This window comes from Schistocerca piceifrons, chromosome 2, assembly GCF_021461385.2.
Source record: "Schistocerca piceifrons isolate TAMUIC-IGC-003096 chromosome 2, iqSchPice1.1, whole genome shotgun sequence".
In the NCBI taxonomy this organism is placed as follows: domain Eukaryota; kingdom Metazoa; phylum Arthropoda; class Insecta; order Orthoptera; family Acrididae; genus Schistocerca; species Schistocerca piceifrons.
The window spans coordinates 991,435,038-991,447,205 of NC_060139.1; the positions used below are offsets into that span (position 1 = coordinate 991,435,038).

The 12,168-nt window shown below is 41.1% G+C and overlaps 1 protein-coding gene across 1 annotated transcript in view; it reads left to right on the forward strand.

Annotated features, from left to right (window-relative positions):
• Positions 1-12,168, forward strand: part of LOC124776746 (dynein axonemal heavy chain 7-like) — an 881,127-nt gene that overhangs the window by 62,583 nt on the left and 806,376 nt on the right.

Below are 12,168 nucleotides of genomic sequence, written 5' to 3' on the forward strand. Positions count from 1 at the left end.
TCTGCCCTTTTCATTGCTCATGAAAACCACACATTGCATGTTGTATCACCATACAGCAAGACCTTCTGAAGTGGTGGTCCAGATTACTGGACACACCGGTATCTCTAATACCCAGTAGCATGTCCTCTTTGATTGATGTATGCCTGTATTCATTGTGGCATACTATCCACAAGTTCATCAAGGCACTGTTAGTCCAGATTGTCCCACTCCTCAATGGCGATTTGGCATAGATCCTCAGAGTTGTTGCTGGGTCATGTCATCCATAAACAGCCCTTTTCAATCCATCCCAGGCATGTTCAATTGGGTCCTGTCTGGAGAACATGCTGACCACTCTAGTCGAGTGATGTTGTTATCCTGAAGGAAGTCATTCACAAGATGTGCATGATGGGGGCTTGAATTGTCGTCCATGAAGATGAATGCCTCACCAGTATGCTGCTGGTATGGTTGGACTATCAGTCAGAGAATGGCATTCATGTATTGTACAGCCATTACGGCACCTTCCATGACCACCAGCAGCATACATTGGCCCCACATAATGCCACCCCAAAACAGCAAAGAACCTCCACCTTTCTGCACTCCCTGGACAGTGTGTCTAAGGCATTCAGCCTGACTGGGTTGCCTTCAAACATGTCTCCAACGATTGTCTGGTTGAAGGCATATGCGACACTCATCATGAAGAGAACGTGATGCCAATACTGAGCAGTCCATTCAGCATGTTATTGGGCCCATCTGTACCACACTGCATGTTGTCATGGTTGCAAAGATGGATCTCGCCATGGACATTGGGAGTGAAGTTGTGCATCATGCAGCCTATTGCGCACCATTTGAGTTGTAACATGACATCCTGTGGCTGCACAAAAAGCATTATTCAACATGGTGGCACTGCTGTCAGGGTTCCTCCGAGCCTTAACCCGTAGGTAGTGGTCATCCACTGCAGTAGTAGCCTTGGGTGGCCTGAGTGAGGCACGTCATCGACAGTTCCTGTCTCTCTGTATCTCCTCCATGTCTGAACAACATCGCTTCGGTTCACTCTGAGACGCCTGGACACTTCCCTTGTTGAGAGCCTTTTCTGGTACAAAGTAAGAATGCAGACATGATCAAAGTATGGTATTGACCGTCTAGGCATGGTTGAACTAAAGACAACGTGAACCATGTACCACCTTCCTGGAGGAATGGCTGGAACTGACCGGCTGTTGGACCCCCTCCATCTAATAGGCACTAATATGGTTGTTTACATATTTGGACAGGTTTAGTGATATCTCTGAATAGTCAAAGGGACTGTGCCTGTGATACTATATCCACAGTCAACATCTATCTTCAGGAGTTCTGGGAACTGGGGTAATGCAAAACTTTCTTTGATGTGTGTATAACAGCCTGTAAGTTGTCTGACAACTTGTATACCATCTTTGAAAGAAATGGTGGATAATGTTATCTCAATATGTGAGATTGGCACATTCAACTGCTAATAGTATGCAGTAGCTTATCTTTTCTTGTGAAAGTGTAAAATGTATCGTTGTCAGTGTGTGGAACGCTGCTTAAACAGTTTTCCGTATGAAGATTGTTGACAAACATGACTATCCTGATGTATCAGAAAAATGCTTGAAAGACTTGTTAAGGTCCATTTAGAGTGGTGCCGTGTCTCAAATCTAAGGATTTACTTTTCGAAACCAGTGTGAATTTCAGAAGGGTAAAGAAACCATAGGCAGCTTTGTTATTCTGCACTCTGAAATTCTTCAGATATTCAACAATAGGCATCATCTAATGGTGGTATTTATTGACATTAAGATTGCATATCTTAATGCTGAAATTTTAACACAAAAATTGAGCAATATGGGCATCCCAAGAGATTTTGTGTTTCATATTCAAACCATCTTAGAGCACTGAGAGTCGAGATCTGATAAGTTGTGCATGCTTGCCTTTCTGTATCCATTGCCACCAACAATGGGCAGTGATGGTTTGTAACTAGTGTGGCATACAATAAGATAATAGTACCACTCAGCCTCTTGCAGCCCCATGATGCAGCCCCTCTCAAAATCATCTAGGTGGGCAAACTACTGTAGAACATGTCACCTGAGCATTGTGCATGTTCAGGTGATGCACAAGGGATGCTACATGCTGTCATACTGACAAGCAAGCCCATTTGAGGGGCTCTGCTCTATCAGATGATGGGCATAGTGTCGCAGCTCCACCCATGCTCCCCAAATGTGTGGCCATCTATGTAGAAGTAATCATTGATATTACTGATGGTATACAACATACCCACTCAGTTTGCGGTGGATCAGTTGGGTCCTTCTGGGTGCAGCTCTTTTTATGACAATCAAAGTATGTAAGATTACAGAACAAATGCACTGTCAATGATATGTCGCTATCAGCATATGCTATCCAGAATAATTTTATCACTTTGAATTACAGATACTCTCTTGCAGTGCTTGTATCTGCACACAGCAGTAATAACTCTTCATCATATATTAAACAATTTCTTTAGAGTGCATATATTTGCACAAACCAACTCATTTACCATGCACACATCATTATCATCTACTTATAAATGGAAACGTACATTACCATTTTGTCATAAACACTTTATGAATAGACATTGTATAGTATTGACACACAGTCCAGTCACATTAAAGTGACCACCACCTATTTTTGGTGTCAACATGCAATAATCAGTCACAGAAAGCAGGTGTCAGCACTAGCAGTGGAAAGTATATATGAAGTGTGTCGGGGTGGGGGGGATGTGGAGAACTGTAGTCATTGTCATAAGGTGGAAATGGAGTGATTTATTTTCATTTATTTGTCATCCAAAAGGTACAATCATGGCTTATGGGCCAAGGGCGGAAGCATTTCCAAAATGGCTAAATTTGTAAACTGTCAGTGTGCTACTGTGATTAAAGGATATGTGGATGGCAAAATATAACTAACCAAAACTGGCACTGAGGCAACTGTCATGCACCATGGACCATAGATGACAGGGGTGAATGATGGCTGCGGAGATGTGTAGAGGCAAATAGACATGCAACTATTGAGCAGCTGATTGTCCAGATGAACCAAGGAGCTACCAACAGTATCTTCTCAGCAAATGTTGTTGCATATCAAATGTTGTTGCATAAATGCCTCAACAGCAAGTGCCTGATTCATAAACCCACGCTGACTACTGTTCACCAGCAATGAAGGCTGGAATTTACATGCCAATACTGCAGTTGGACATCAACTGAATGCAAAAGGTAGTCTTTTCATATGGATCACTTTTTGTGCTCCATCAGTGTGAAACATCTTAAACCAAGTGCCCTGCAATAACTATTAGTAGGTTCCAGGCTGGAGGAGGGAGCATTATAGTCTGGGGAATATTTTTGTGGCACTCCCTGGGTTATCTTCCCATTCTGAGAGGTGCAATGGATCAACTCAAGTATGCAATTATCCTTGGGGACCGTGTTGATCCCTACATACAGTTTGTTTTTCCTCAGCACAATGGCACCTACCAGCAGGACAGTGCAACATGTCACACAGCTCACAGTGTATATGTGTGGTCTGAAGAGCGCAAGGATGAGTTTACTCTATTCCCCTGGTCACCAAACTGCCTGGATTTAAACCCAATTGAGAATCTGTGGGACCAGCTCAACCCGGCTGTTTGCACCATCGGTCCTCAGCCTGCAATAGAGTCAGTGTGGCTCCACATCCTTGTCAGTTCTTTCGAGAACCTCACTGCCTCTCATCCTGCTTGCCTCACTGTGGCCTATGCTGTGAAAGGTGGTTGTTATTCAGGTTTTTCACAAGTGGTCGCATTAATTTGGACTGGACAGTGTATTTGCACCCATCAAATCAAATCAAACTCTTTTGTAAAGAATACGTCATGATCCCTTTTTGTCAAGGTCACAATATTATCATTTTATCATGAATATTCCTTGTAATCTATGCATTTGTAGAAAGCAGCTCTTATCATATCATGATCTATGTCAATATTGCACAACAATATCATTTTGGCTGCACTTTCATTATGATCACAACACAAGTATTTTCTTTTAGTTTTACTAACACTTTAGCTTTTCAGGTTATCTTTTATCTGTTTTTGACATCAGCATTCACATCCATCTCCTCTCTACATCATCCAAATATCTCATTGGTACAAAACTTCTTTGATACATTACATTACCACTTTCTCTACCTTCATATCTAATGGGCATTCTCTGAAATATAACTCCTTCACCTTTTCCTAAATCTCTGAGCAGACTGGTACCTGACCAATTATTTAACAGCATACTGATTACTGTATTATTCTGCACACATATTTTCTTGGAGCTGTCATCACCCACAGTTCTACACATGGAGCAAAAACAATCTCTACAACATTTACATTGTCAACAAATATGTAAAATCACTATAATAAATAAGTTTTGTTATATTCCTTTTTTCTTGATTAACAATACAACAGTCTGTATTCATATTCAAAATCAGAACTATATTCTTAGTCGTTATGTTTGTTCTAATAATATGTTTTTATTTTATCAGTATTTGAGCACCACGACCAATACATTTATCCAAAAATTTCAATTTGCTTTACCATCAACAGCTACAGCAGTGGCTTCATTATCACCATGTAACACTGTAAGACCTTCATCTTTTTGTGCAGAAAATAATCAGTCATTACCCCTTATTTGTGTCCAAACACTTTCATTTAGTAACATAAATAATCTTTGAGTATCTTCACAACAGACTGTAACATCCTTACTTCACACATCTGGTGATCATAGGTAGACAAAAAGGACAAACGTCTGTTTTCACAATCAATGACTTGACCATTACTCAGCATTACATATCGTCTTTTTGCATCTATTAACGGTATTTCCTTTTCTGGTGATATACATGTAAATAACTATTTCCTTGCATCTGCTTCAACAGGAAGTGGCTAAATTCTGTACACACCATACACACTGCTGTCTACAAAGGGAATATTTAATACATGACCGAAAATATTGCCAGCAATAATCACATCTAGACTGATTACTTAAAGCAGCTGTTGACCTTTTTCCCCTGTTAGTGCTATTGGGACTCTCTTGTCTTTAATGTCATCTTTTTATAAACTCCAGGCTGTTGGGTAGGAGAGGAGCGGAAAAAGAGAGGAGCGGAAAAAGAGAGGAGCAGGGAGGGGAAATGACAGGTGGGTGCATTGACACGGAGGGTGAGGAGACATTAATTGAGAGAAGATCGTAGGACAGATGTGGCGGAAACCATTGTGTGTAGGGTGTGGAAAGAGTAGGTTATCATGGGTTGAGACTGGAATAATTTTGAGAGCAGAGAATGTGTTGTGAGGATAACTCCCATCTACGAAATTCAGAAAAGGTGGTGGCGGAGAGGAGGTGCAGGTTATGAAACAGCGATTAAACTAAAGCATGTTATATTCAGCTGGCAGTTGTGCCACAGGATGTTCTATTCGATCTTGGCCATACTTTGGCATTGTTCATTCATCCTGCTGGTTGGTAGTCATACCAGTATAAAAAGCTGTGCAGTGATAGGAGCAGAGCTGGTATGTGCCAAAGCTGTTTTCACAGGTGGTCTGATGTCTGGTCGGGTGGAATAAGCCTGTGATAGGACTGGAATATGAAATGCTGAGTGGTTGGATTGGGCAGGTCTTGCACATGGATATTCCAGAGGGTTACGATTCCTGTAAGAAGGGGATGAGTTTGGGAGTGGCATAGAGACGAACTAGGATGCCCAGAAAGTTGAGTGCATGACGGATCACTACTTTAGAAGAGGTGGGAAGGATCTTGAGAAGAATGTTCCTCATTACAGGGCATGATGATAGATAATCAAAGCCCTGATGGAGGATGTGGTTCTATGCTTCCAGTCTGAGGAGGTAGTGGGTGATGATGGGGACACTTCTTTGTAGCTGGTCCTTCGAGTTTGTGAGAGGATTGGGGATGAGTGAAGATGTCACGAGAAATCTGCTTGTGGACCAGATCTGGGTAATAGTGCCTATCTGTGAAGGGCTTTGTAAGACCTGGGCAAGGAAGTTTCTGTCACTGCAAGTATGCTGTCCCCGGGTGGCCAAGCTATATGCAAGGGATTTTTTGGTGTAGAAGGGATGGCAGCTGTCAAATTGCAGGTAGTATTGATGATTGGTGGATTTAATGTGGACAGAGGTGTGGAGAGAGACATCAGAGAGGAGAAGGTCAAAGTCCAGGAAGGCAGTGCAAGTGTTGGGGGTCCAGGTGAAGCGGATGGGTGAGAAGGTGTTGAGATTGTAAAAAAGTAAGGATAGGGTGTCTTGGTCCTGAGTCCAGATCATGAAGATGTCATCAATGAACTGGAACAAGACCAGGGTTTTGGGGGGTTACGAAGGCTTCCTCTAGATGTGCCATAAACAAATTGACATAGCAGGATGCCATGTGGGTGTCCATAGCTGTGACACAGATTTGTTGGTATACCTTCCTGTCAAAGGAGAAGTAGTTAGGATAGAGTTAGTTGGGTGTGTGCGGAATGAGATAGTGGGTTTGGAGTCTGAAGCACGTTGGTAGAGGTAGTGTTCATTAGCAGTAAGACTATTTGCATGAGGGATGTTGGTGTATAGGGAAGTGGTATTAAAGTGATAAGTGTCACCCAGGAGGTAAAGGAGTGGGGATGGTGGAGAGTCAGTGAAGGAATTGGTTGGTATCTTTAATGTGAGAGCTAGATTTTGGGCAGCTGGTTAAAGATGTTGGTCAGTGAGAACTGAAATTCTTTCATTGGGGCAACAATAACCACCTGCAATGGGGCACCCAGAATTTTGGGGAGCATGCAGAAGGTGGGTATGCAGAGTGTAATGGCAGTGAGGAGGAAAATGAATTCGGGTGAGAGGTTCTGGGAATGGCGTAAGGCTTTGTGCAGGGAGTGGAGGCTATGTTGAGCTTCTGTGATGGGATCACTCTGACAGAGTTCATAGATGGAGGAGTCAGACATTTACCAAAGGTCTTCTGCCAGGTAGTCATTGTGATTCATAATGACAGTGGTGAAACCTTTCTCTGCTGGTAGAATGATTGGATGAGGATCTGTTTTGAGACATGTATGGCTGTCCTTTCTTCTGCTGAAAGATTTGTGTTCTTAGGATGGGGCCTGGGGGAAGGATGATTAGGCCAAGATGGAGGTAAAGAATTCCTGGAAGGTGATCAGAGAATGTTTAGATATGAGTGGTAGTGGGGGTGGGGGGGGGGGGGGGGAGGGGAGGGGGGGGGGATCGTGATTGGATGGTGATATGATCTGGGAAAGGTAGGGTTCAGTGTTGGGATTATATTGGCTTTGGTTCGTTGGACTGGTGGCAAAGAAGTGTTTCCATAGCACGGATTGGGAGAAGTAGAGTAGGTCTTTGACAAGTCCAGCTAGGTTAAATTTGGGTGTAGGGCTAAAGGTGAGGCCTTTGGATAGGGCTGAGGATTTAGGTGGGAAGGTTAACAACAGGGTTTCAGAATTGTTTTTGCTCTGGATTTGGTGGAGGGTTGGTATACAGTTTTGAGGGATGTGGCAAATTGTAAGGTCAGCTAGGGAGAATCTGTGTGCTGTGATGGAATGGGTTATTTCTACCATGTTGTTCAGACAAGAGGGTTAAGGTTGAAGATTGATATGAGGGACACTGTTCATAGATAAGACAGTAGAGCAGACAGAGTGTGTGGAAATCCTTGTCCTTGTCTGCATGCAGCCAGGATAACTGTGCATATGATGGTGAAATATGACTAAGAAGATGACATCTCTGATATAATGTACAGAATACTGTGAAAATGAAAGTTGCTACTCACCATATAGCAGAAATGCTGAGTCGCAGATAGGCACAACAAAAAGATTGTCACAAATATAGCTTTTGGCTAGTAAGGCCTTCATCAAAATTAGCCGACAAAAACATATACACACTCATGCAAACACAACTCACCCACAAATGACTGTAGTCTCAGGCAACTGAGGCCACACTTCGGATTTGCATGAGCGCGAATGTGTGTGTGTGTCATCTAATTTTGACGAGGACCTTACTGGCTGAAAGCTATGTTTGTGACGACAGTCTTTTTGTTGTGCCTATCTGCAACTCAGCATCTCTGCTATATAGTGAGTGGCAACTTTCCTTTTCACAGTATTGTTACATTCCCCCCTGGATTTTCAATTGTTTGATATAATGTATACAGGCATTCATAACAAGTTCCAGGCATATGAGCTTTCCTAGAAAGTCCTTACAGGGTAACATCATTGTAATCGATAATTGGAAGTATAAGTGTTTGTACAACTTTCTTTTCCATGTCAAGAGAGATGAGCTTTTTATATTTTTGTAGGGCATGGAGAGATGCTGATGCATTCTTGTGTATTGCAATTTCTTGCTCAGTCCACTTAAGATTTTAATCTGTTACTACTCCTGGAGTGTTTGCTGAAGGAGAGGAGTTGATATTTGCCCATTTCAGGTTAAAGATGGTAAGAGTCCCAAAATTTTAGGCTAGTGAGCCTAGAATGACCAACTAGTACTGCTTGGGTTTTGGATGGGTTGAGCTTCAACCCTGTATTGTGTGCCCATTTTGAAACTGCACATGGGTTGGTATTTAGATTCTCAATACCAGTTGTCAGGTTTATTGGTTTTGCACTTAGATACAACTGGACATCATCAGTGTATACGTGGTATTAGCACCAGAACAAAACCGATGGTGCATCATTTATATAAAATGAAAATAGTACAGGACCTAATACTGAACCATGTGGGATGCCTGAAATTAAATGCCTGCATTGTGACTTTATGACGCTGGACATGACCCACTGCTGGCAAGATGTTAGGTATTTGGGAAACCATTGCACTGCACTTGGTGAGAAATTAGGCTGCTTAATTTGGCAAGTAAAATTTCAAAGGTGGCAATGTCAGTGGCTTTGCTGAAGTCTAAGAAGCACATGACAGTTGCTTCTTGTGCATACATGACAAGCGTCACATCATCTGTTACATTTATTAAGGCAGATGTTCTGCTGTGATGTTTATGGAAACCTGATTGGTACTCATCTAGTAACTAGTTTTTATTTAGACAGATTGTAAGTTGGGCATGGTCTATGTATTCTAAGGCCTTGGACAGTGCAGGATGAACACCAATAGATCAGTAACCATAGGGCGCTGTCCCAATGTACTTTATAGGTAATGAGTTAACTAGTCCCTGTTTCCAGTCCTCAGGGAAAACACTTGTGGTTAAGGAATGGCTGAAGATATCTGTTATAGCGAGCATAGTGGGTCAATTTGGATCATGATACCATTGTGTGCAGCAGGTACTGACTGATACTCATGATAGCATTTTTGACGGTACTGCAAGTAACAAGCCTTAGGTACACTTCTTTGTGGTTACAATTGTTCACTCCCAAGAAGTGATCAATGAGTCCCTGTTTCATTTGTGGTTTGATTGTGGTTGTATGCTATGTAAAGTACTGGTTCAGTTCTTCAGCTGGGACAATGGGATCAGCTTCAGCTTTTACTTTCCCTGTACCAAGACCATGCATGGTTTTCCATATGACAGCTGGTCTGCCTCTGTTGTCTGTTAATGTGTGGGCATGCCTAATTTCTGCATTTCTCAGAACTTGACTGATTGTGTTGCGCTTCTGCTTGTAAACGATATGGTTTCCATGAGTGGCATGTGGTTTGTATGTCCAATAAGCATCATCTCTGAGATTCTTGAACTGTTAAAACAGTTAGCCTAGATGCAAGTTTCCTTCTTATTGTTCAGCTCTTTATGGGAGCGTATTTGTCATGTAATTGAGCAAGTTTGTAAGAAAATCCATGAGGGTTTCTTTTTATGTCTTAGAAGGGAATAGAAAATGCTCTGCAAACTATTTCTTGCACCTCATTTGCAGGTTCTGGTAAATTAATGTGTTTGAAGTCTCAATATGTAGTCAGTTGCAGTTTCTTTCTGGGACATTCTAGCAAGTATGTCCTGAAAATTATGTCAGTTGTGGACATTGTAGTGATCCAGCTACACATGGCTAACAAAATTAAGACCTAATCTGCCATGTTATCTAGTTCAGTAATGAATGAAGCCATATGTAGTGATTTTGACTTAGCCCTGCCACTAAATTTCACCAAACTACCATAAAACACTGAGTCAATCCTGCTCATTGCAAATCTGGTGTGGTGTGAAAAGAAACACTCTCTGATTTCTACTAACAAACATTTGACCGTTTTGTCTAACATTTAGTTCTGCATGAACAGTTAAATGTGGTACAACTGCATGCATGTATGGCTATGATGATGTGGCAATAGAACATTTACTTCTAAGTGAACACACAGTGCTCAGTCTGACACATGTTACTATGTTTATTCGCATGTGCGTATATTGCACCAGTCAAGTGTAAGCAGCTCCGCTGCCATTGGCTGTTGCATTCACCTTAATGGTGGATGCCACACTTTGAACAAATGCAATGCCTAAATAATTGCACATTAAATTCGTTCACTGAAATTACAGTGCAAATGTGTTTCACACTTGCCAAAAGCAAGCAGTGGCAGCAGCACTAAAATATGAATGAAAGAAGTAGGCATAAGATAGGAAACAACTACAGTAATGGAGGTCAACAATGTCTACATTAATTTAAAAATTTCACTAATGTGCCATTTATTTTAAAGAAGAAGCAAATTTAGATTAGTTTCTTTGAACAAGTTCCAAAAAGAAAATTTACAATTTTAATAGTTGTTTTAGCCTTTGGCAGGAGCTAAAGCCTGTTACAATGCAGGCAGTGGCGTGCAATGTCGTCGACAGCTTATCATTGCAGACAGAATGTTGAAATCAGCTCCGTCAGGTGTAGATGCTACAGATGGATTATCTCATGTGGAATTTTAGTTTCTGCTTGGCAACAATTTCATCAGTGGCGTATTACAGGCCACTGGATACTTGGATGCTGTTGCAGTTGTTGCCAAAATTCAGCTTTACATGAGCAATTTATTATGTCTCTCATGCACAACACTGAAGTAACACAGTTCAATAGAGGGTTTTAAAGTTATTTTGATCACGGAATTGTGGCCTGTTCGTTTACCAAGCGAATAATGCGACCGCAAACTCGTCACTATTGGTGGTAACATGCACATTTATAATAAGCGGTTTCTATATGCCTGTGGCATAATTAATGGTTCATGCACGCAGTAGTCAGCAACATTGTGAACATGCATCAAAATAAAAAAGAATTTAAAATACACATGGTACAGTCGCAGAGTACGCAGTTCTTTCCAGAATACTGTAACTACAATGTTGTCTGGTCATAGCTATATTGTCGTAGTTATGCGACACAGTTTGTTTGCCAGTTTTACACAGTCCAACTTCTCTGTCTGCTTTAAACGTTTTTACATTCCAGTACAGGAAGGAGCAGAAATGTATCTCATCATTAATCAGTTTCGTTCATACCATTTGTTGCACAACACGACATAGTCGGCACACTTGTAATCTCCTTCCTCCTTCTCAGTACCAACATGAGTCCACACATGCTCTACTCACACTGTTCAATCCTCACAATCAATATCCTGATCGCTCTTGCTCTGCTTGTACAATATCTCAGTATACGTTTAACTTTACAAAGTCATTCCAATCAAAGTTATTGCAATAAATGATAAACAAAGAATCAAAATATTTTACATATTTAGTAGACAAGAAAACTGAATTACAAGTGTCCCAAAGGGAAATAATATCAATTGAATATTATTATTTTCAACAAACAGTTACTCATTCCATTATAGAACAAAATAAACACTATACTATATCACCAGAAATTCATGTGCAACCAAGAAAACAGAAAAAAGCAAGAAAGAAAAAAGAAAAAAATTCTTATATAGGTTGCAAGTAGTGATGTCTTCACAACATGCTTGGAGCAAATGTTTGAGAGGCATGAATTACTCTGAGGTTTCATTGCAAATATATCTATGAGAGTGTGACTGCTGTTCATATGATGGTTGGGAGAAATTGAAGTAGCAACACATTTGAAGAAGAAAACATTCACTTAAATTTGATGCTGGAAGGACTGTTGTACAGAAATTTTATTTTAGTGTCACCACTTATAATTATATGCTCATATGTCAATTTGAGACATGAAAGAGCAGTTTCAAAGCAGGCAAACCCACCTACTTTAGCAGATTTGTACAGGATACATATCTGACACTTTCTGTTAAGGAATTTTATCCCAACGAGCGTGTATTCCACTTATTTGTCT